Below are 26,299 nucleotides of genomic sequence, written 5' to 3'. Positions count from 1 at the left end.
CAAATCTAAATTCATAGAATTAAATGCTGAAAGATTTTAACCTAAATGAATGGGTGAAAGGTGGATAGATTCGCTCACACACACACTTTTGGGCCTACAAGGGTAATGGAGCATAGATAAGCTTACTCTATTGCCTTGAAGGATCTCATTGGCCATGTGCCATTAAAGGTGATCTCTGATCAGCTCCCTACTTCTCCAATTGAGGAGCATCGCAGTGGCGGTGATTGATAGATTAACATCAGATCCATCACCCACTCCATCCTGCTCCTGCCCTCCCCATCTTTAATTGGACCACAGTGTGTGTTTGTGTATTAATTTATTTATGTTTTAATTTATACTGTTTTTATTTTTTATGATTGTAAGCTGCCCAGAGTTATCTGAGGTAAGATGGGCAACCAAAAGTTTTTATAAATCAATCATTCAATTTTGGGAAATTGTTAAAATGACATCTGGCTCGGTTGCTTTAGCCTGTACTAGTTGGCTGGCAGTGTAATGCTAATATAGCACTTTCTGGCTGGTTAAGTTGTTTTCACCTGAATGAAAGAAGATAATGACAATATGGGTTTATAAAATAAATGTTGCAGTTTTTTGTCACAGTTATCACCAATCAAAAATTGGGCATTCAAGAATAGTTCTAATATTGTAGCACTGTAACACTGGAGAATCACTTAAAGTTAGCAAAAGAAAATGTCACCTAGAATTTAATTGTGTAATAAATTATTGGAGTCAGAGTTAGATGTTTTGGAGATTGTCCTAAAAATGCAACAAGAATTTGCCACTAGGCCTCCACTGCATTGTTTCATTTAGAAATATTTATGTGTATACCCAAAAAAGTCTTAATTGGTATCAAATTGTAATTTTTAGTATTTCTGACATATACATGTCTGGTATTATTTTACAATTTTACAATTTATTTAAGTTTAGGTTACTTGAATCATGTTTGTACTTACAATGGTTATCCTGACATCTTCATCCTCTCGTGTTTGTTTTTGGAATCCTGACCTCAAAGCCCAAGAATAGGTTTGGGCTGAAAAGGTCTATGCCAGTGATGGCTAACCTTTTCCGGACCGAGTGTCCAAAGCACACCTGCCGAACCCCCAAAATGCAATGTGCATGTGGCCTCCATGCATGACCCCCACTCCCCCACGCACGTGTGCCTGCCTGCATGCCCCCCACCCCACATGCGTGCACAGCCCCCATACATATGCACGCCACCCCCCACATCCACCTGGCCAGTGGTGGGTTGCCCCCGGTTAGCACCGGTTCTAGTAAAACTGTAAAACTGGCGGAAGGCTCTGCCCACTGACCCCAATGTCACCAAAACGCTTCTGCGCATGCACGCAGCCCCGCTGTGAACCATGAACCGGTAGTAAAGGTAAGTAGAACCCACTCCTGCACCTGGCCCCCGCACATGCACGCATGGCCCCCACACATGCCCCACCCCCGTGCATGCATACAAACCCCCACGCATGTGCAGCAGAGACCCAATGACTAGCTGGCTGGCGGGAGGTGCATAGTGGAGCTGAATTGGGGTGATGGCTCACGTGCCCACAGAGAGGGCGCTGCATGTCATCCGTGGCTCGCATGCCATAAGTTCATGGGTCTAGGCACTTGTGTTTTAAAGTATCATTTTAAATCAGTGTAGAACAGAAGATTTTCATTATCAAGTAAGGAGAACTCATCTTAATTTTTATCATTTTACAAAATCCCATCACTATTGGTGCTTAAGAATCAAGTGACTTAATTGTCAGGAACAAAGAGCAGTTTGTCCTCCCTCCTTTTTTGCCTTTCCCTCCAGCTTTTTTTCTGAAAGCCTGAAGTAATGTCTACACAGATTTAATCTAAAGCATGTAAATTGGAAATGTTCTCTGTCCTTGCCAGTAGGGTGAAAAAGCACTGATTTCATTATAACTTTGATCAGGCACTGTCGAAGCAATAGAAGGTGTCCTTCTGCCCTGAGGATCAGTTGTGCAACATCATTCCCATTCTACACCTCTGAAGGGGCAACTTGTTAATTCACAGTATCTTGAAAAGCAGGATGTGAGGAAAGTTGATACAAATTCAGAAGAAACATCTGTAGACAGAGAGCAAGATGTATGTTGCACAATGCCCTAAAGCACATCTGAGGTTGATTTTTTGCAGTTAAAAATACCACTTCTCTAAATGCGGTATTGTTTGTTTTGAACACAAATGAAAAGAAGGAAACAATAGGTTGTGCAGAACAAAACAATTTAGTTTGAAAATGAGCATCAGAGGGTGGGCTATGTGCCATGTGACAAATATATATATATTCCATCAGGGTATTTTAAGAAACTACAAAAGCAGAATTCTCAATGTTGATCACTTCTCTTTAAAACAGAGAAACTGTGCCAAAGAAAGGTTGCATTTGTGTTCTACGTATTTCAGAATAATGTCTCATGGCTGTTCGTGTATAGAGAGAGTCAGATTAAACTTCAAAAACAAAAGCCTCTACATAAATTTCCATTGTGTCTGTTCTCTTGAATATTTGCCTGCATCATTCTTCTTAGTTTCTTCTTAGTTTCCAAACAGCTTTCTCATTGAGTTAAAAGCTTTTAATTATAACTGGGGATAAAAAGCAAGGATCCCTCCCTCAGCTAAATCACACTGATTTCTTTAACAAAACACTGTATATTATTCTTATAGTTCCACTGGAGTCATTTGCAAAACTATTAAACTATTAAACCTGCACAGAAGTATTTCTGCTCTGATATAGTAAGGCTGGGGCAAAGCTGCCTTCTCCACTTTAGAGGAAGAAGATATGAAGCAAAAGGCTACTTGAGATGATTCCTATTTTCATGTAGCCAAGCAGGTCCTATGCTGTATGTCAAGAGGCTGCCTATAATCCCATAACAACTATCTGGACTTCTATGATAGAAAAACAAAATATAAAGTACTGTATTTTCCGGAGTATAAAATGACTGGGCGTATAAGACGACCCCCGAATTTTCCTGTTAAAATATAGGGTTTGGGCTATATTCGCCGTATAAGACTACCCCTCTTCCAACACACACCAAATAAAAATTAAAAAACATCAACTGGCTCACCCACAATGTAAAAGCAGCTGTGCTAGACCCAAAATGGCCCCTGCAACAAGCAGGAACCTCACACAGCCACAAAAAGCCCCCAAAAAACAACTTTCACACTTTACACACACACAACACAACACAACTGGCTCACCCACAATGTAAAAGCAACTGTGCTAGACCCAAAATGGCCCCTGAAACAAGCAGGAACCTCACACAGCCACAAAAAGCCCCCAAAAAAACAACTTTCACACTTTACACACACACAACACAACACAACACAACTGGCTCACCCACAATGTAAAAGCAGCTGTGCTAGACCCAAAATGGCCCCTGAAACAAGCAGGAACCTCACACAGCCACAAAAAGCCCAAAAACCCAACTTTCACACTTTACACACACAAAATTCCACATACAGCTTTGTGAGATTTTGTGTGTTTGTGTAGCTAGAGTGAAACACTACAGAAACATACTAAATCTCAGAAAGCTGCACAAATATTATTTTATTTTATTTTTATTTTTATAGGAAAGCTAAATTTAAAACTTCCTAAACTTTAAATGGCTAGGTCTAAAAAAGAACAACTAAAAAAATAACCCAATTAACTATTTTTTTTAAAGATCCCAAAGGGGAAAAAAACTTACCCAATAGAACAGGGGTCTCCAACCTTGGCAACTTTAAGACTTGTAGACTTCAACTCCCAGAATTCCTCAGCCAGCTTTGTTTTGCTGGCTGAGGAATTCTGGGAGTTGAAGTCCACAACTCCCTGCCTGCTTGATTGCAGGCAGGAAGTTGCTTGCCGATGGAATGGATTCAGGCAAGCGAAGCAAGGCAAGCGAAGCAAGGCAAGCAGCTAAGGTAAGCAAGCTGGACGGGAAAAAACTTTTTTCCTTCTCCATGGCTCTGGCGATCCCAGCTGAGTTGCCTGATTAGCAGATCGTCAGAGCTTGGATCGTCAGAGCCATGTGAAAGGAGAAAAGTTTTTTCCTTCTCCATGGCTCTGGCGATCCCAACTGAGTTGCCTGATTAGCAGATCGTCAGGGCTTGGATCGTCAGAGCCATTTAAGGCTCGTCAGAGCCTGTTGGGCTGGTCTGCCTGGTTACAGGAGAATGACACCCGGCGTATAAGACGACCCCCAACTTTTGAGAAGATTTTAATGTGTTAAAAAGTTGTTTTATATGCCGGAAAATACGGTACTAGTTTTAAAAAGTGATGGAATAATGGAATAATTAAGGCAATAGAAATTACCTTTCTTGGTGCAAGCAAGTGAAGTATGGGTAGGTAGGCATAAATAAATATTTTGCTTCACCTGCACAGGAATCCTGGAAGCGAGCTAGGCCTGTGAATATTGTTTTCCTGAGAGACCTTCTGAAAATACATTTTAAGTCCAACATAATGGACATATCATAGGAAATATAAATAATTCAAACCATTTCTGCATACTCTAATCACATTATCACTCTATATAACAGAAATCAGCACTGCACATAATTGGCATTTCTTCAAAGCATTATATACCATTTATGATGTTTCCCAACTTGGTTATATGAAAGATGAGAGAGACCTACTACAATTAAAGAAGAACATTCCCAAGTGATGTGAACAAGAATTCCAATTTTTCACAAAATACTATAATAAAAAACAAAACAAATTATAAAAATGGTATAAACTGCACAAAAATAGGAGCTTAAAATGTATGACAAAAATTACAGATCTAGAAATCCAGAGATGGGTTTCAGCAGGTTCTGACCAGTTCTGGGGAACCGATAGTGGAAATTTTGAGTAGTTCAGAGAACCGGTAGTAAAAATTCTGACTAGCCCCACTCCCATCTATCCTCTGTCTCCCAAGTCCCAGCTGATTGGGAGGAAATGGGGATTTTGCAGTAACCTTTCCCTGGAGTGGGGTGGGAATAGAGATTTTACAGTGTCCTTCCCCTGCCACGCCCACCAAGCCACACCCACAGAACCTGTAGTAAAAATTTTTGAACTGATCTAGCCCATTAAGTTATTAAATAGTTGAGGGAGAAAATGAAATTAAACTTACAGATCTTTTTTATAATTTGTTTTCTTTTGGTGATATAGTTCATTAACTCTATTTCTCTCTGAATCTTATTGCAAGCATTTATTTTGATTCAATAAGATCCTTCAAAGGAAAAAGAAAAGAATCATAATATTTGTGCCCAAAATAAACCTGAAACTCTAGGGAATATGCATTTTCTTTATATACCAACTAGGTCAATTTGTTGTAGTAATATTAAAATTAAAGAATAGCTATTCAGCTGTTAGAGCTGCTTCATAGGGTTGAAAGGAATAATCGTTCAAAGGAAATAAATGACTAATGCTGATAAATAAATAAAAAACAAAGTTTCATGCTTATTAAATTAAAAATGGGCAAAGTATTTTTTTTAACAGATTTTGTCTGAGTGAATGCTAATGGACCTTAAAAACAGTAAATGAAATTCACTCATGCTAATCACAATTTATAAATAGTACATTAATTTAAACATAAAGTATAATGTTCTTGTCATAAAGATGTTAAAACTTTCATTACACAGAATGTTATTGATTACACTAAAAAATTCAGGCAATAGATTTTCAGTTTTTACAAATTTCCACAAAATATTAAAGTTCACCCACTGTTGTACTCAAAATATCTTCTGTTTATCCAATAAGTAGGCCAAGAAAATTACCCTTCAGAATCTAGTTGTTATACAACATTTAAAAGTCAAAGCCTTTATTTTAACTCTTAATTTTAATATTTGGCTAAATTATTCAGCCATAATTATATGTTCCACAACCAAAGTAAAAAGATTATTAGAACATCTACATAATATGTGAAAAATCCACTGTTGGGTCGGAATATGATGACTGTAAATTTAATAATATACTAAAGAAATATACACTTTTGAATTATGTTGTGAAAGGATATCTAAGCCTTTTATGTTCCACAACATTAATAGAAAGTTCTTATTGGAGTTTATACAATATATGTAGGAACACAGCATATAATATTTTTATAGGTCAAGGCAAAGAAAATAAAATGCTTGAGAAACATTTTGAAAAATTAAAAACTTCCACAAAAATGTTTTAGAAGAGAGAAAGGTCACAGAAAAGCCAAAGCAAAAAACTTAAAAAGTAAAAAATAAAAATTAGGCTTTCCAGATATAGCCTACTAAAATTACTGTACAGAAACTGGTGATAAGTGAGATTTGTAATATCCATTTTACAATAATTTCTTGGTTGGACTGAAGCTGGCTTATGGTTCAGTTTAGTCTCAAGGATAGATATTCTAATTCTGCTATTGTGGCTCTTTTTACATCAGAAAGCTTGAGCAGCTAGGAAATCTGTAGACTGAGATATAATAAAATGAAAACAAAAAATAACACCAGGATCTTCTGCCAATCATTATAGATTATGACCATTTTGTTGTCTATAGGTACAGGCAACATTAACTATCCAGACTCTTTTGTCTTTCATATCAACAGTTGTTACGTTTAGGGTATTACATGTCAGATGACTGTCTGTTTGAATTCTACAGTCCCTAAATTGAATTCTTAAGCACTTGAGCTTCTTTATTTTCTATTACTTTCTTTATCTTATGTTGCTACTAGTTCTTGCTTGCATGCAAAAGAACTATTTCTTGCAGTTCTTGCAATGCATCATTGTTGCTTCTTTGGCATGCCATTGTTTGTAGTCAATCTGTGCGGTTTTCTTGCAACTGCTAACTAGGTGGTCCATTGTTTCTTCAGCTTCTTTGCAGAGACAGCATTTACTGTCAGTTGCTGTGGTTTCAATTCTGGCTTTGTTCTTAAGGCTTCTTTTTGTGAAGCTAGAATTAGCCCCTCTGTTTCTTTCTTTAATTTTCCTGCCTGTAGCCATTTCTAGGTCTTGTTATTGTTATTGAATAGTGCTTTCTGTGCTATTTTTGTTTTTAATGTACTGACCATGTAATGCTTTTCCTTGCCATGTCTCTTTTCTATTCTTTATCTATTCTTTCTTCTAAGACAGTCTGATTTCTCCATTACAGAGTAAACCTTCCTGGTATACTAACTTCAGTGCATCTTCTCCATTATCCCTCAGATGTTCTTCCAATGCCCTTTTTTCTTCTCCAACCATCTGATATACTTGCTACATTCCATGCCCACCTATTTTCTTTGATCAGTGGAGTCTATCAATATTGCTGTGTGGATAAAGGCATGATTCATTGTAGTTATTTTTCTGGTCTTTCTATTCAAGATTTTTTAGTTCTCTAGTTTGAATCCCATCCACTATTGCAGCTGTGCAACTGATTACAGGAATAATAATCATTATTAATAGTAGTAGTATTTTCTGCATGTTATTTTTATTTAACACCAATGTTTAAATGTCATATAAGAATATAAAGGGGTGTGTGAGTGTGTGCGTGCGTGCGTGTGTGTGTGTGTGTGTGTGTGTGTGTGTGTGTGTGTGTAAACAGTTCTCACCTGCATCTATGGAGAAAAGAAAGATATTTTCCTTATTCAGCCTTTCTTTCTTCCTTGCTTTGTTCCTAATTAGAAGCAAAATTGAAATGTGCTCAGGTAACAGAACAAAGAAAAATGAAATGACAGAACATTATGATCAGTAATTTAATGTTGCTGTAATTTCTTCCTATTGTTATATTTTCTGAAGCTGGGGAGCATTTAGTAGCAATTTATTATTACTTCTTTTTTAAACCTACTGTGCATAATTACAAACAAAAGGAAAAAAAATTAGCTTTACATTATAAGACAGGCAAAATAGGGTAATTATCCTCATTACTAGCTGGTTTCTCAAAGGTCAAATGCTGCACTTTGAGCAAAGATAACTATATTTCAGGCACATTAGAGTCATTGAGGATTATTTTAAATGAATTAAATTGGTTGTGATTAAGGTGCAAAAGAAAGAGAGATGGAAAATAGTGAATAGGGACTGAGTCTGGATCAGCAGGGCAGTATTTCTCAAACTGTTTTTGGAGGAAACTTCCTTTTCCACAGAAATGTATTAGTTTTTTGTAATTTGCAAATAAGTGCAAAGAAAGATCCCTGCAGATAGGAAAATCTGTTCTACTAGACTACAAGAATCCTACATCATCATTGGGATTATTAAATTCTTGACTACATTAAAAAAAAAAAAGCCTGGATTGAAAATGTAGTTTTGTGGCAAGCTTCCCACAAAGCCTCTGCTTCACTCTCCGGAATTCATTCTTCTTGTGTGATGTGCAATGTGCAGTGTTCACTGTTTTAAAGGGAGACTTGTTGCTGAAGCAAATCAAGGCCATCAGGCATCATATAGATAACATGAGGCTGGGCTAAGGATTGGAGGGGTTGGTAGTTTTGTTTTTTAGGATTTTTCTTAATTCCATAATATTACATAATACTTCTACCTCCTCCTATTTTCCCCACAACAACAACCCTTTGAAATGAGTTGGACTGAAAGAGTCAGTGGCCCAAAGTCATCCAGCTAGTGTCTTAACCATTAAATTGGTTCTCTACCACATAACAGGGAAGTTCCTTTTGATTATAATTGTTTTAATCTTTTTCACTGTTGAAAAAACCAGCATAAATAATACCTTCTTCAGTTCAACATTGTCTAAATCAATATCTCTTGCTCTTGTTCTCTCTGTCATACATCAACCAGAATTATTTCTTAATCTTAATCGAGAAAAAAAATATGTTTTCAATCCCAATTCTCCATCCCTGTATCCATTTTTATCTCATTCCTAATAACTGATGTTAATTAAGACCTTTGCAATATTTAGGTATATGAAAATACATCTGTGTAGTTATCTAAATAAATAAATAAATATTTTAATTATAAATGCTTACCTGTTCAGTTTCAGATATAAATATGAGAACTTTATAACTTTAATGATGAAATTTCATTCAAAATGATTGACAAAAGAACAGATATATGAGAAATTCATCTCAGCATCCTATGTTGGTAACTGAAACGGGGAAAGAACCCTAAACCAACAAGAAAAGGAAGGAAGGAAGGAAGGAAGGAAGGAAGGAAGGAAGGAAGGAAGGAAGGAAGGAAGGAAGGAATATTAACCATCCAGTGTCTTGCATGCAGTGTCTTGCTTATGAATCACCTGCCAAACTGCATAACAATTAATGATTAATAATTCACTTTCTGTTCAAAATGAATTGGCTGTATCAATATGGTTGCCAAATGCAGGGCCAGCTCTATGATTATCTATATTGCTGTGGTTGCTATACTAAGCACATTCCACTGGGCTTGCTTTAAGCAGCAGGACAGTCCAGTTCATTACCCTTATACTTCTTACTTTTCCATAATACACCCCAAAAAGAAGAAAAATCCTTCAAAACATTTATCAGCCAAACAACAATAATTACTATTTGTCTCATTGCCTGAGCACATATTTTGTTAAGGACCATCTAAATTTTCCCTCTAGCAGTTTTTAATGCACAAAATGTTGGCAGGAGTAGTAGGATAGCTCCATGTTTAAAGCCCACAGAGTCATCATTTAAGTCATGTAGCTACATTTAGGGAAATAGTGCTCATAATCTTTGATTAGCAGGCAGAAGAATGAGTCAGTTGGTTCCAATTCTTGAAATTATACAGCTCCTCTGACACACTCACAAGCCCACACACATGTCTATATGCTACAAACAATAAACATTTAACAGCACCTTTAAAAAAAGACATCAAATGTAAATTAATCCTCATTTATACAGCAACTTTGGCTGGACATAAAATTATACAAATTGTTCTCTTTATTATTAATTATAAGTTCTTATGGATTTGCAAACCCTTATTTTGGCTCTTAAGAGCAACTATGTAAAAGTAACAATCTTAATTTTCACAAAGCAACCTAGAAATAGAACTTTAAACATGTTTCAGCCATTTTGTCTAGGGAACAGCTCCTGCATATCTCCATAAAGGTCATCTTCCCTCCAAACTAGACTTTGTATATATACACATATACACATACATGCACACATGCATTTGTAATGCTATTTTTAATCTGGTAATTTTGTTTTAGCAATGCAATAATGTCATCCAAACTGTGTGATGATTTTTGTATTTACCTAGCAACTCTGAACAGCTTCTGTTGTAGAAAAGAAAAGCAACATACAAGTAATGGAATTTAAAATACAATTTTGCATTCATAAGTTTGATAAAATACAAAAAAAATTAAATGATTGGCATTTTCTACTTCAACTATGAGGAAGAAAATTAAATGTTTGCAGTAACCCTCAAGTTTGTATTGCTACATTACTTCATTGCCAATCCTCAAATGAAGAGCACTGAGACACATACAAATGATTACATTTTCAAGTCTGTGGGATGATTGCATTTTGAAACTTGAAACAACTCAGAGATTTGTTAATTGCTGATATGATCCTAAAGGAATGAAAACCATTTAAAATGAAAACAGCTGATAGCATTTGGTCTTACATCATTTTGGGACAGGTATTGATGTAAGGTTGAACAATAGCTGGAGTAGAACATTTGGAGATAAATATCACTACCATTCTAAGATGACACATGTAAATATTGTCATTTGTCATAGTCATTGCATAATTTTATATAAAATATATCAGATTTCAAATATTTCTTAAAGAAAGGTTCAGAGATGAGCTACAATAAATAAATGCAAGATTTACTATTTATCAAAATAGTTCCAACTGATGTAATCATCCCATCCAGTCAGGTGAAATCCAGCAGGTTCTGACAGGTTCTGGAGAACTGGTAGCACAAATTTTGAGTAGTTCGGAGAACCATTAGCAGAAATTTTGAGTAGTTCAGAGAACCGGCAAATACCACCTCTGGCTGGTCCCAGAATGGGGTAGGAATGGGGATTTTGCAGTATTCTTCCCCTGGAGTGAGGTGGAAATGGAGATTTTGCAGTATCCTTCCCCTGCCATGCCCACCAAGCCACACCCACAGAACCGGTAGTAAAAAAAATGGATTTCACCACTGTCTCTAGTTCAATGTTATCAATGCATTTAGTCATTTGAGAATTGTTTATATTAGAAGCCAAATATCAGAGGCTGAAAGTTAAAAGTAAAACAAAGGAAAAGTGAAAACTGCTAGAATTCAACCCGGTTTTCATTTTTCACAATTCTAAAATATAATGCTATCATCTGCCGTTTAAACCAAATTAACATAATATTTTTATAGATTTCTATTGAAAAGTAGGACCCATTCAGTTTAATGAGTTTCACTGCTTGATAAATGTATATCAGATTATAGCAATCTATAGTAAACAGAAGTGTGTAACTATGAATCAGAACTTGCAAGATAAGTGTGAGCACTTGCCCTTTGCATATGCATTAAATACATGGAGTTCCAAGCACATTTCCAAAAAGAGGTTTGATACTATTACCTCTGGAAACTTATACATCTCTTTGCGTTCCATCTGACTTTACTCTTTCCTCTCTGTTTATGGTATTAAATTAGTATGCATATTCTAATAGTGCAGCTTTAGCCATTGAAAACTGAAGAGTACTACTAAAACCAAACAAGTACTATTACATTTCCTTAGTGGTATTTTCTTCTTGGTAGATCGCAACAATAGTACAGAGTAAAAATGCTAGATCTTTGCAATATCAACAGCAGAAACACAGCATTTTAAAGCATTGTGGCATCGGAGTTCTCTCAAATATTCAGTTTTGGGACTGCTGTTGAAGTGAAGCAACATTTACTTTGCTGCCAGTCTTGGTAGGAGTGTCTTCTAGGCCATGAGTCTCCAACCTTGGCAACTTCACGACTTGTGGACTTCCACAAGTCATAAAGTTGCTAAGTTTGGAGATGCCTGTTCTAGGCATAAAGGAGATTTCATAGCACCCTCTATGTGACCATGCCAAACTTATGGGAGTCAACTGCCTTGAGTCTTTATTCATGCCAGAGTTTAACATTCAGTTTCCCAACAAATAGTTTGTTCAGCCCTACTATATAAAAACCACATGGGCAGATATTTCTTAGAGTTGTATGACTGATGCTTTTCATTTTGGAAAAATTAAAAGCTAAAACTTTCTTCCCTCACCTACATGAGGAACAAGACACCATCAGAATTTAAATAGTGTTAATTAAATAAATTAAATAGGCACAATCTAGCCAAAGTTCAACACTTGATTTTTTTTTACATGAGTAGCAAAATAAAATATGTAGGCTTTATTTAAGTGCTTGACTTTAGTTAACTTGTGCCCAGTATAGAGAATTAAGGCACTTTAAGGAAAATGCTTTCATAGATTAAATAAAGTTGTTTTAACAGTTTGGATATGCTAATGCAACTCTAACACTGAATGTTTACAAATATAAAGCACTGTCTCTAAGTGAAAGCTGTGAACTCAATAAGTGATAGAGGTTTATTTAGTGCAGCACTGTTCATAAAAATTGCATCCCAAAACAACTCCATTACAAGAGACAAGTTAAAATATATAAGCAGGGCAGAATGGGCTGCAGCTTTTTATATGAGAATTTAAATGTGCTGAATAGAGATGAAACACAAAACCACTTCCTGAGTTTAGATAATCTGATGGAAAAACATCAGCCAGCTGTGGGTATACATTAGAGATTTTGAGAAATGCAGTTGCTACAGGAATGATGAAAAGAGATAACTTTATAGCTTGTTTTGCTTGTTTATGAGATAACTTAGAAATTGGATTTGGAAATACTTGATTCTTGGATTTATGTGGTTTAGATCAGATTTCTATATAAATAACGTACATATATACAATACTTGTCCCCAGTAATTATTGTGCGCATGGATGTATATGCACACATATAATTTTGTCTATTGTCTAAAGGCAACTGAAAATTTGATCTTACCCAAAGAGTAATATCCTGCACCACATATATTTATTCCTTTCTTGCATTTCCATATTATCAAGAACTTTAGTTTATGAGAAAAAAGTATATAAATATATATAACATAATGTTATATATAACATATATAACATAAAATAAGTCTATATAAAACCATAAATACATCATTACTTTTATTATACAGATTAGAAACAACAGCAATAATGATTAAAACATCAGAGAAAAATTATTCACCAATTCTAACATGATTTCCTATAATGCTGGGAAAAGAAAATATCCTTCAGCATAGGGAAATGTGTCTTAAGGAAAACCCTTAAAAGAAAAGAAACTAATATAAAATAAAATAAAATAAACACTGATTGCAGATAGTCTTCAACTTACAACCACAATTGAGCCAAAATTTCTGTTGCTAAGTGAGTTAGTTGCTAAGTGCTCAGTTTTAAGTGAGTTTTGCCCCATTTTACAACCTTTCTTGCCATCATTGTTAAGTGCATCACCACAGTTGTTAAGTTAGTAATATGGCTGTTACTTGGTTTTCCCCTTGACTTTACTTGTCAGAAGGTTGCAAAAGGTGATCACATGACCCTGGGACACTGCAAACTGACAGAAATATGAACCAATTGCCAAGTGTCTGAATTTTGATCACATGACCCTGGGGCTGCTGCAACAGTTATAAGTGTGAAAAATGGTATAAATCAGTTTTTAACTTTGAATGGACACTGAACAAACTGTTGTAACTCAAGGACTACCTGTTGCTTAAAGGAAATCAATGTGTTACTCCTACTGCAAATTCCCTGGGCCTGGAGCCTGTAGCTTCTTACTGAATGACAAAATGAGGAAAGTAGTATCATGCCATGATCCACTTTCCTTTTTTAGGCATGTGTGACATCATACAGTATCACACATTAAAAGGTGGCAGGGATTGCATTGCAATATTGCATTGACCCTCTTTGTCCCAGTCTTGCATTCTGATTCATTCTGATACTTCCTTCCTTCCTTCTGTTGTGGCCCCGCCCTCTGAGCCTATCCCATCAGAGGAAGAAAGCTCCGAGCATGAGGAAGAGGAGTCAGCCGGGCCTCCCTCTCCAGGCCCCTCCCCTCTGGCACTGTCTCAGGTGCCGGCCGAGGGAGAGGAGATTAGCAGGGAGACAGGTGACTCAGATGAGAGCGAAGGGGAGACATCATTCCTGGACGCACGCCTCCGAAGGCGTGATAAATGATTGCAGCAGCTCAGGAGGCGTGCTAGGGATTAGAACTGAGTCACTGGACCACATCCCAGAGACTATATAATAGAGGGTGGTGGCCAGTGATCCCTGTGACGAACAAAAATAAACCTTGGATAGTCACTAAAGCCTTGTCCGAAACTGCTGAGAGGAATATTTATTTTTGTTGGACTCTTGTACGCTGAGTATATTATCTTTCTGTTTCTGTGGAAATAAAGCACTTGGCAGACGGTGTGTATATCGCTGCCAAGTTGGAGATAAAGACCTGGGTGTGTGCCAAGTGCTTCCTTAACCCTCGGCTGGCTGTGTTTGTGTTTGTGTGTGTGTGTGGACGGGGACGGGGACAGATCATCTTGTTCGTCACCTCATACTCCATCGTTAACCCACGATGGACCAACAGCTGCAGCAGCAGTTACACCAGATGCTGGAGGCCAATCAGCTTCTGCAACAGCAAGTAGCACAGCTAACTGCCCAACTTGCTTTGGGAAATGCTCCTGCAGCTCCCCCTCCTCCCCCTCCCCATCCGAGATGCCCAGTGAACGTGCCAGATAGGTTTTCTGGGCAGCAGGAGATGTTCCCGGCCTTCTTGGGGCAATGCCAACTGTTCATGGCGATGAGGCCGGAGGATTTTCTGGATGACCGGGCTCGGGTGGCATTTGTTATCAGCTCCCTCTCTGGCACTGCCGCCCGATGGGCCACGCCCCTGTTGCTGCAAGATAGCCCCTTGCTCCTGGACTATCAGGGCTTTTTGCAACACCTGCGCACCATGTTTGAGGACCCCCTCCGGGTGCAGACGGCAGCGAGGTGCATCAAGGACCTCCGCCAAGGCAAGCGCCCCCTGCAGGACTATATTGCGGAGTTCCGACTGCTAGGCCAGGATTCGGCTTGGAATGAGGTGGCGCTGATGGATGCCTTCCAGGACGGCCTCTCCGACGAGATGCAGAACGAGCTGGTTCGTGTGGAGGCGCCACAGATCCTCGACGCGCTGGTGACCCAATGTCTGCGCATCGACACCCGCCTGCAACGGCGATGGCCCCGTCGGGCTCTTCCGGAACCACCGACAGCGTCGGCACCCCCGCGTTTCGCACCAACAGCACTCCGGACCGCACCGCGTTGTGGCGACGGCTGAGGAGCCCATGGAGCTCAGAGCAGCCAGACCTCAACTGACGGCCCAGGAGCGGATGCGGAGACGCCAAGGGGGGTTGTGCCTCTATTGCGGCGAGGCTGGACATTTTGCCGCCTCGTGTCCCCGAAAGCGGAGTGGACCACTCAAGCCTGTTCCGCAGTCTCGGCGTGACCAGCTGGGAAACGGGCCAGGCCTGGCCTAGGGGAAACTCTGGGTCAGGCACGTGACCATGCCCCGCCGGAGTCGGCGGCTGTGGACTGTGAGCCCCCTCGGCACCTGATTTTGAACACCTGGGTGTTGTTGGCTAACCGGTCGGAGGGGCTCCAGGTGCACGCACTGGTGGACTCGGGGGCCACCACGAACTTTATGGACCAGGCCTTTGTGGCCCATTACAAAGTCCCCTTGGTTCCAGTGGACCCTCCGTTGAGGGTCGAGACTATCGATGGGTGGGAACTCGTGGCGGGGCCCATCAAATTCGCTACCCAGCCCTTGCGCCTCGCCATTGGGAACCACGAGGAGGCGATCCAGTTTTACGTAACGGCGGATCTGCACTTTCCCTTGGTCCTGGGGATGGCCTGGCTTCGGGCGCATGACCCTCAGGTGGCATGGTCGAGAAACGCCATCTCGTTCCCGAGCCTGCAGTGTGTTGACCACCTTCGCCACACCTGTGCCGGCCAGGATGTCTCTGCCCCGAACGCCTCCTTGCCTCCGGAGCTGACGCCCTTCGCCGACGTGTTCAGCGAGAAGGAGGCGGACCGCTTGCCCCCGCACCGACCCTACGACTGCGCGGTGGACCTGATGCCCAACGCGCCCCTGCCCTCGGGACGCCTGTACTCCATGTCAGAGCCCGAGCTGGCCGCCTTACGGGACTTTCTGGAAAAGAACCTGGCCCGTGGGTTTATCCGACCTTCGACCTCCCCGCTCTCGGCCCCGGTCCTCTTCATTAAAAAGAAGACGGGGGACTTACGCCTGTGTTGTGACTACCGGCGCTTGAATGCCATCACAGTGCGAAATCGCTACCTCCTGCCACTGATCCTGGAGCTGATGGAGAGGTTGCGGGGGGGACAGATCTCCTTCCTTCCTTCCTTCCTTCCTTCCTTCCTTCCCCGTCCCTCCCTCCCTCCCTCCCTCCCTTCCTTCCTTCTTAAATTTCTATATTGCTCATGTCATCTAAGTGACTCTTGGTATTTACAACAGTGTAAATGTTGTCAATATAGATGCCATGATCAATTTCACTATTTGTGATCAGAATTCTCAGAAAGCTAATATACTCTTTTTAGAAAGGATATTCAAGTGGCTGAACATCTTGCAATTTATTTTACCCTTATTTATTTGCTAGTTTGGAGATTCAGATTTTGATGGCCTCCATCAGAAGATAGACAAGAGGAGTTCATTTCTGTGGACCACACAGAATGTTTTTCTGAACAACCCAGATGTTCAGATTTGGGAGGTCTCACTAAACCAACTACGAGACACTCCCCTTGTCCAGTTCTCTGTGTAGATTGTACCTCAAAACAATCTTTATCCTGGTGAATTTCAAAGACTGTCAGAAGCTGTCATAAAGTGGGATTCAAATTATTCTTAACCCCAACTTTTTAAAAGAGATATTGGAAATACATTGTTTTGTTAGATGCATTCACTGTTGTCTTTTCCACTTCAGCTACTCTATATGTCCAGACAATTTTTATAAGCCAGACATAAATTTTAAAACTCCAACAAGCTTAACTGGCTATCTTTATCTACAGCCATGTCTGATCAGCCTGGAAAACTAATCTATTTCCAAAGCTAATTTGGAAATAGCTGAAAAAGTGAGAAAACCAAGCAAAATGTAATTGCCCAAGGAGAGATATTAAGGAATTGATGAAAAAAAAATTAATCAAATAAGATCTGGAACTCCTATTATTAGAGTCCTTATATATTTGTCCTTTATACCAATAATAATATGAGAATTGGGTGGAGTATAAATTTAATTAGTTATTCTTGTTCTTGTTGTTTTTACTGTTGTATTACTATTATCAACTGCACTAGTGCCATACTATACAATGCCAAAAGAATTATTGTGGTTTATGTTACTCCCAGTAGAGATAATTCCCATAACTTAAGTATTATGATGTTCAAGTTTGAATATACAAGCAAAATAAATAATAAGCCTTATTCATGGAGAAAGACAACTGTGGAGGACATTGGAGGTCAAATGTTACTATAGCACTATAACTATTTGGCTGTAAGATTACCGCAGCAAGTAGTTCTGTGGCATGACAAGATTTGTATTTAATTTCAAGTTCTCACCAGAGAGGTTTTGCCTCTGAATAAATATTCACAGGACTAGTTTCACAGCTGCAATGCTGTTTTACTTGGCAACTATTCCTAAGTGTGTATAAAATTCTAGTTTATGTGTTGAAGGGTGATAGTTACTAGATACTTATTTATTATAAGCATAAATTTCTTTATGTTTGGCTGCTATTAAATTGATGACAGTACAACTGAACTGCAGAAAAAATATAATAGATAATTAATATCAAAGGGACTAGTAATTTGCACTTTTCCTAAGCAAAACAAGACAGGATTTTTTTGGGAAATGACAGGAGAAAATTTAATTGCTAATTTTATGCATGTGTGACATCATATCGCATCAAATTGACAGGTCTTGTATCACAATGCTGCTTTTGTCATTCTGATCATCTTTAATTGTATGTTTAATTGTATCTTGGTCAGTACATAAATAATTATTTTTATAATATCATCTTATTAAACTTATTAGAATATAAAATGAAAATAAAATGAAAATAGTGGGAAAGGAGGAAAGGGAAGAAGGGGAGGAGAAAATTGTAGGATGAAGGATAAAAAAGAAAAAAAAACCATTAACTTCCAACTGTTTTCAGCATAGTAGAAAAGAGAAATATGCACCTGAAGTCATATGACCAAAATTTAGGCACATGGTAGCCTGCATTTATGATTATAACATAGGGCCACATGAAGGGCTAGGAGTTGTCTCAACCACGCATGACTTGTCAGCAGCAAGAGGAAAACTGAGCCAGTGGAGGATGGCAACGATAGTCAGCACTGGTGGAATGAAGTGCGGCCAAAAGGGTTGAGGTGTGGGGGGGGGGACATATGTGGGTGGGGCAAATTGAAGCAGAGGTGACTGTGTCAGGACAGATGAAGTGTAAGGTTTCTTGTCTAATGATAAGGCAGTTCTCATCTAATGCCTGCAACTAAAAATACCAGAACTTAGAAATCAGTAAACAGTGTGGTCACATGATATTTTGCTTAACAACAACTTCACTTAGCAATCAAAATTCCAGTCCCCATTAGGGTGGTTATGCAAGAGCTACCTGATATCACATAAGTGAGTGCAACACTGCCTCTTATGAACTGACATGCAATTTCAACTATATGCAACTATCGAAAGATGAAGTTTGTGATCTTAGAAAGTATGTTAGGTCATTTTCATGCCATTATTGTCATTATGGTTAGAATGGATGATAACTTTTCTAGGTTATCCCTTTGTGACATTTTTAATCAGTGAAATTTATAGTAGCTTTTTAAAATTGAAATGTATGAGTAGATTTAATTATTGCATCAAATCATTAATTGTAGTTTTCATCTACAACTAAGCCAAATCAAGTTCTTAAACGTTTAATGCAATTATTTAAAAGTCACAGAAATGTATCCCCATAAATATAAATAGTACAGGATATTAACTGATAAATGCAGTACAAATTTTCCAATAGTTCTCCCATATAGATTCTGGCCAGAATATTTTTATTTATGGTATATATTTCATCTAGAGTGTCCAGCAAAATAATGATAATGATAATAATAATGATGACAATAACAACAGTGACAACAATAATAACAAACAACATGTTATATTTACATTTATATTTCCTCATCGTGTTCCCTGAACATGATCATAAGCATCAAATCACATCAAATTTCATTACAACTAAAGTTGTTTTGAAATAGAACAATAGAACCTGTTAGTTGTACCCCACTTTCCTGAGGTGAGACAAACTAACACTTTTGCCATGAAACAATTTCCTTTTAGAAATAAGGTTGGACCTTTTGGAAGCTTCTAAAGGCTAAATTTTCCTGGAGAGCTTTCCCATATGCTTAAACACCCCCACCCCCACCCCATTACTATCATATTTTTCTGTTATTATGAGACATTATACTTATTTAGTGTTTTCTCTTTTCTAAGTATTGTTTTTCATCTTTTTAGTTTATTGTGGAAGTTTTATTGTATTTTAGTATGTTGTTGTAAGCCACTAAACAAATGCACAAACAGATATACAGTGCCAAGATAAAAAATGAAAATAATGTCTGGGAGGCTGAATAATTATCAGAGTGTTTTAGAATACATCTCTGAAGTAATTAATTTGAAATCTTGTCAGGAAAAGTTTTAGGAATTTTAACACAAGTATATATTTCTTGTTTTTTTGTTATTATTATTTTGAGATTTCTTTGAAATTCCTGGTTATGTTTTTAGTTGATGTGATTTCTGCTCTGCATCCTTCATGCCTCAAAAATTCAAATCTGTATTTTTCTGAAAGGCAGAAAAAAGAATTGCCCCCTTAAGGAACTGCTGATAGACACTGCAGGAGTGCCACACACAGATCTGAAGCACCATTGCCCATTTTGTATCTGAATACTGCACTCTTCTACTGCACATCAATGGAGAGAATTGCATAAAAATAATAATGTTGAAATTATCTTCAGAAGCAAATCCACTTCCATTACTTTGGCTGTAAGCTGATAGGAGAAACCACACAGCATTGCAAGGAGCTGTCATTTAAATTGAGAAGGATGATTGAGGTGGAGAGAAGAGGAAGGAGAAAGCACACAGCTGCTGTTCATTTTCTGTCTATTTTGGGCTTCCTTTCCTCAAGCTCTAGGTTTGTATCATGCAATTAGACTACAATTGGCACACATAGCCTACATTAATGTTTATTATACTGAATGAAGTTATGTTTTATGTGTAATCTAAGCTAGGAGGAATCCTTATTTTCAAGTATAAATCTTCTCAAATCATATGATTACATTAGCTATTTTTTTAAAATAGAAATAAAATTGGAACTGAATCTCTCTCAAGGTATTTAAAGCAAAATCAATAAGCCAGATAAATGTGGACAGTCAACAAATGATAAGTTATGTTTCAACTGGTATTCCAACAATCATTTCCAAGACTTAAAACTGTACAAGGAAGCATAACTATTTGATGAAATTTTCTGCAATCATATATAACAATAAATGTATATAGAATTGGAAGAAACTGACAAATAAAATGGCTGAAACCGTCTGTACTATGGGTATATCTTTGGCTTATTGTTCACAGCATAGACATACTGTATAGGATTGGCACAGTAAATAAATTAAATTGATAATTCATCCAAAAATGGAACGATGATGCTATTAAAATGCTAATAGATTTCATTCCAGAAATGCACACAGATCTTTTAGATGGTTATACAATATAGTTTTTTATATAACAAATGTATAATTAATAAATAATCTCAGTGGGCCCTATACATATGAAGACTTGTTAGATAAAAAGAGACAAGAAGAATAGCAAATTCAGGAAGAAAAAAAAATAGAAGACCTCCACCTTTCCAACCTTGTTATTCTATGTTCTATGTTGTATGTATGTATGTGTATATGTATGTGAAGTGTAATATGTGCATATATGCATGTATGTGTATGTATATGTATGTATGTATCTCTCTCTCTCTCTCTCTCTCTCTCTCTCTCTCTCTCTCTCTCTGACTATAGATATAATTCATATAGATAAAAATATATGATATAGATAAATCAGCTGTAGAAGAGAAATGACAAATACCAACTTCCTTTTCAATTTCTGAATGCATCAGGGAAAAATGTCAAAATTAAATTAAATGTTGTGAAAAGACTAGATTTATACTGTAAACCTCCAGTCTATCCTTCAAATAACCCAAGTATTCTGTATTAAAATTAAATTATTAATTATTCTTAAAATAATTAAAGAGCAAATTGTAATTTATGGACCTTCAATTTAATGGACCATCCAGTCATATCTGATTCTAGGGGGCAGTGCTCATCTAGCCTTACCCAAATCAATTGAGTCATCAAATTCCTTGGCCGTCCTCATAAATTCTTTCTTGATATTATCTGGGCAAATTAACAGGTGTACTTTTCTCAATTCATTTTTCCCTATGTATCTTTGCCAAGTCATTCTCCCCAATAGGTAGCTATATTAATTCCTTTAAATTAACAGATGCACCTTTCTCAATTTAACCTCACCAATAGCTAAAATATGTCTATGCACAGCTATTTGTTTATCCTTTGCAATCAACTGAAAAATGAACAGGGAAGTGATATATACAGTGTGTGTGTGTGTGTGTGTGTGTGTGTGTGTGTGTGTGTGTGTGTGTGTGATTGTGTGTTTATGAATGTATTAGAAATTTATTTTTCTCCTTCAAAAATTTAAATTCTCCAACTTTATTTTAAAAGTTCTATATTGCATAAAATATTTTACTGTTTAATTTATTATTATGATGAGTTATTGATCTGCTTTTACTTATTTGTATTAGTAACATGAACAAAGCTTCTTTTTGCTTCAGCGTAATTTTGCAAATTGCCATTTACTATCAAGTCCTCCCTGATCTTAGGCACTCTACAGCTAGATTATTTGCCTGTGTACTCATTAATCACATTACAAGTCAGTGATGACAAACAAAAAGATGTGCAGATTGTAGAGCAAACATTTGCAGACACTTCCCAGAGCTATCTGCCATCACATTAGGGTATAACTTTGCCCATTGTCTTTGTAAATACAAACATGCTAAAAACTGACTTCCAAAGTGTCACAATGCATTAAATATTGTTTTGACTGTATATAATTAAGCTGTTGGACTTTGTCTGAAGTCATGTGGAAATCTGAGGGTAATATTTTTTTTCTAATCGAGCCAAATATATATATATTTCATACAACTGGGGGCAAACAAAGGGAAAAATTCATATTCTGCTTATTATCTCACATTCTTCAATTAATTTTAGGATTGATGAGAACCCGGCTCTAACTCTGAAACCAGAGCCTATGGATAATGCTTGCACAAAGCAATATTGATTTATGTTTCAGTGAAGCCTCAATGTCAGTAAACTTAATAATTTTCATGCTAAATAACAAGAGAGATCCAAACAATGATGTACTACTTGGTTTAACAGTAAACCTATGCAGTTCAAATTATCTTAGGATCCAAATATTTGGAGGTAAAGGTAGTCTTTCTCCCTTCTACCTCAATTCTTCGGCCATGGGAAGCTTTCTGTCTTTATTTGTCTGTGATTACAATTACATCAAAATTTCTTCATTGCAATATCCTTTAATTAAATTATCTAGCTTTACCTAACTGCAGTAAGGTAGGCTTGTAATTTGTAAAATGGCATCTCCGTAATGCCAGTTGTAAAAATGTAAATTTATAAAACCTATAAAACTTTAGCAGAAAAACTTCTTCATGAATTAGGGTAAAGTTTAGCAACATGACAATATGTGTAGAAATGTTATTTAATTCTCTCAAAAGCTGTTAATACTTTGCCCAGCACCATTCCAAAAATGTTAAGGATCAAATTAAAAATAAAACAACATTTTTTTCATTAAGGATAATTAAACACATCAATTTAAAATTTCCATTATTTATTAAGAGAGATGCATAATGTAGGCTGTGAGGACAAATTTATGAACACTGGAAAAAATACATTGTACCAACAGTATCTGTTTGAAACAAAGTTGGAGAATATGCTGCAATGGCTTTAGTAATTTAGTAATAACTTTAGTAATTATCTATTGATTCATAGATAATATATTTCTTCAAAATACAATTTTGTTTTAAATACAATGTCAATAGTATAGTAAAAATAAGCACAGTTTACTGGTTATGTAGTTTTAAAAGAGGGGAAATTAATATATATTTTATCTGTATATCTGATATGCTGTGTTATTGTTATATTAAGTTTTGAAAAATCAATAAAAACTTTCCTTTAAAATAAAAACAAATCAAAATTTAAAAGACAGTAATCAAAATCCCAATTTCTATTAGTGAAACATTTCTTTCTCTTCCTTTACAAAAATTATTATTCCTCCTAATTCCTTCAAGTTGGTCTCAAAGTTTCATTTAAAAAAAAATACACCATTGAGATTTGAGAATCGTTCTTTATGATAAGTAATTTAAATTTCATATTTAGTCTGGAGTTGAACTATCTGGCATCCAAAATAGCCTGAATCAATCTGTGATGTTTTCTCAGTGACCCAATTAGAAGACGAATTGAGCAATTTGAATGTATATTCACTCAATTTCAACAGTAGTTAAAGTGCAGTATTGCAGACAAACCCAGCCCAAGCCTGGAGTTAGATCCTGAGGGGCTCAAGATTGAGTTAGCCTTCCAACTTTCCGAGGTCAATAACATGAGGACCCAGATTGTTGGAGGCAATATGCAAATAATGATTATATTGTAAACCACCCAGACAGTGCTGTAACGCACTATGGGGCAGTATATAAGCCTAAATGTTATAAACTGAGAGAGAGTGATGAAGTCACCTGGCCAGCTTCTGTACCTAAAGGAAGACTAGAAACCATGTCTGTCTGCTCACATCTGGCACAGAATATAAAACCTGTAGGCCGTTTGACATCTTCCACATTTACCCTCAATGAATAATTAATTTAAATGATAGAAAATACAAATATAGAAATATAGATTATAATATAGTATTTATATTATAACAAAGATAGAAAACACAAATATAATGAAAGATATTTCCATTCAAGTAAGCTCCTTATATATTGGATCAATCCATATCTATTTGACAAGCATGCTACCAATGCCTGCTATCTTAAAATGCTGGTGGACATTGAAAAGAAAGAGGAGGTGTTGCATTCAGGTTTTTGTGAACAGAATTTTGTCTTCTATTGAGCCTAGGATTTTAACATATGATTCCCATATATTTGGCCAATATGTGCAATAGATGAAAATGATCTCCCCAAAATGTGTGTGAATTCAACTTATACTCTTAGAGAAAAATCTATGCATGAATGAGATCTTGATTTAACTGATTGGTTGGGAGAAAGAGATACCTGCAATTTACAAATCAGCCTTACATTCAAAGTTATGTCATTCCCAGAAATAGCATACAAATGATGCAATACAAATGGCAGAAATTATTTGATTCATTTATTTTGTATCACTTGCATCAAAACTATGTAAATACAAAATTTTCATACACACACACACACACACACACACACAGAGAGAGAGAGAGAGAGAGTATACACACACACACACACACACACACAAAGAGAGAGAGAGAGAGAGAGAGAGAGAGAGAGAGAGAGAGAGAGAGAGAGAGAGAGAGGAATCCTATAATTGGTTCATAAATTTGGAATTCTTTCAAATCTATATGATGCCTCCAGCATGTTAAATTTTTTATCTCTACTTGCTTAAAGTTGCATCCAACTACCTCTAGGCAGACAATTTTGCTTTGACTAATGATCTGAGATAGTTTGTTTTATTCATTGTTTACTTCAACAGCTCTCTCTTGTATACATTTCACTGTAGACACAACAGTTTCAGACATCTGCTTTTTTGCAGTTGTGCCAGTCCGAATATTCTAATCCCATATGTAAAAAATGTTTCACTTTGGCCAGAGGAAAATTAGAAAATTGAGCTTCAGAAATAATCTTTTTTCATTAAAATTAAGCTCTTCTGTGCCAGGTTCCCACAAGTAAAGTCAATGGGGAATCTGGCAGGAACTTGGAAATTTCAGTCATGGGGTTTTTGCATAATGACCTACTTGGTCCTTGCCTTATGATGGCAATTGAGATTGCCAGAACTGCTGTCACTAAGTGGCACAGTCATGTGGCTTTTTTATTTATGATTGGGTTGTTTAATAATGGGTTTTCCAGAATCAATAAATGTCATTAAATGAGGCTGAAATCCCTAGGCCCAAGCCCCTCTCCAACTGACTTCGTGCCTAAGGCAGGACTAGAACTCACAATTTCCCTACTGTTTTAAGTACTACACCAGACTGTCTCCCAGGTTATTATTCCATTACATTAAAAAGCAAACACTTCATTTCAAAGTGGAAAAGGGAACAAGATTTGCATAAAACATCCATGCCCTAATTTATATTTATAGCTGTAAATCTACAAAAACTATACTTTAAGTAGAGATATAACTCTGTATAGCATAGAAAAATGTGACCAGTAATTTGTCCATCTAATTAATCTATTGTTCAGGTAGTAACTGTCAATGGGGAACTTTAAATGTCCTGCTTTGCTCTTCCTTCTCAGTTTTCTTTGTTTTAGCTTGAATTTTAATTGGGCATTCAATTACAAAGAAATTTTAGACAGGAAAAATTCTGGTTTGTCATTAAAACATGAGATTTTGAGAAAACTCATCTACCTATTCAAGAATTTACATGGTGATCAGGAAGCAGCAATTACTATTTAACGAAATGGTTTAAAACAAAGAAAGGAGGGCAAGAAGGTTCACCTCATTAGTTTAATTTCCATAGAGAATATATCATAAGAAATGCTGGACTAAAAGAAATATAATTGGAATTAAATTGCTGGGAAAAACATCGCCCCAGGCTGTTACTTTTTTAAAACCCTAAGATTATATCAAAGCCAAAAGGCAACCCAAAGCAAATAGTTAAAGCTGAAGTAACATCCGAATTTAGCTTCCTGGATTCAAAAACATACAGTGCTGGCAATGCCCATGAAATAGAGCATTATCTACTATTTAGGAGTAAGACTATGACAGATCTAAGCAAAATTTAAAGTACAGAGCCATCACATGAATTACAAATCAAGGCCATGCTTTACCCACTTACAAGGTATGACTGTGAAAACAGAACTATCAGAAATGCTGAACAAAGAAAAGAGGGATGCCTTTAAATTGTGATGGCAGAGAAAGGCCTTGAGAATACTTTGGATCACAAAAGTACCAAATCATGAAGGTAAAGAAGGACAGGAAGGGGGGAGGGGGAGGAGAGAGCAGGGAAGGAAAGGAAAGGAAAGGAAAGGAAAGGAAAGGAAAGGAAAGGAAAGGAAAGGAAAGGAAAGGAAAGGAAAGGAAAGGAAA

The sequence above is a fragment of the Pituophis catenifer genome, unplaced genomic scaffold (assembly GCF_029215685.1).
Source record: "Pituophis catenifer annectens isolate HBS135680 unplaced genomic scaffold, rPitCat1.0.hap2 SCAF_7, whole genome shotgun sequence".
NCBI lineage: Eukaryota > Metazoa > Chordata > Lepidosauria > Squamata > Colubridae > Pituophis > Pituophis catenifer.
The sequence above is the reverse complement of the archived record's forward strand: the minus strand, read 5'-3'. Positions refer to the sequence as shown.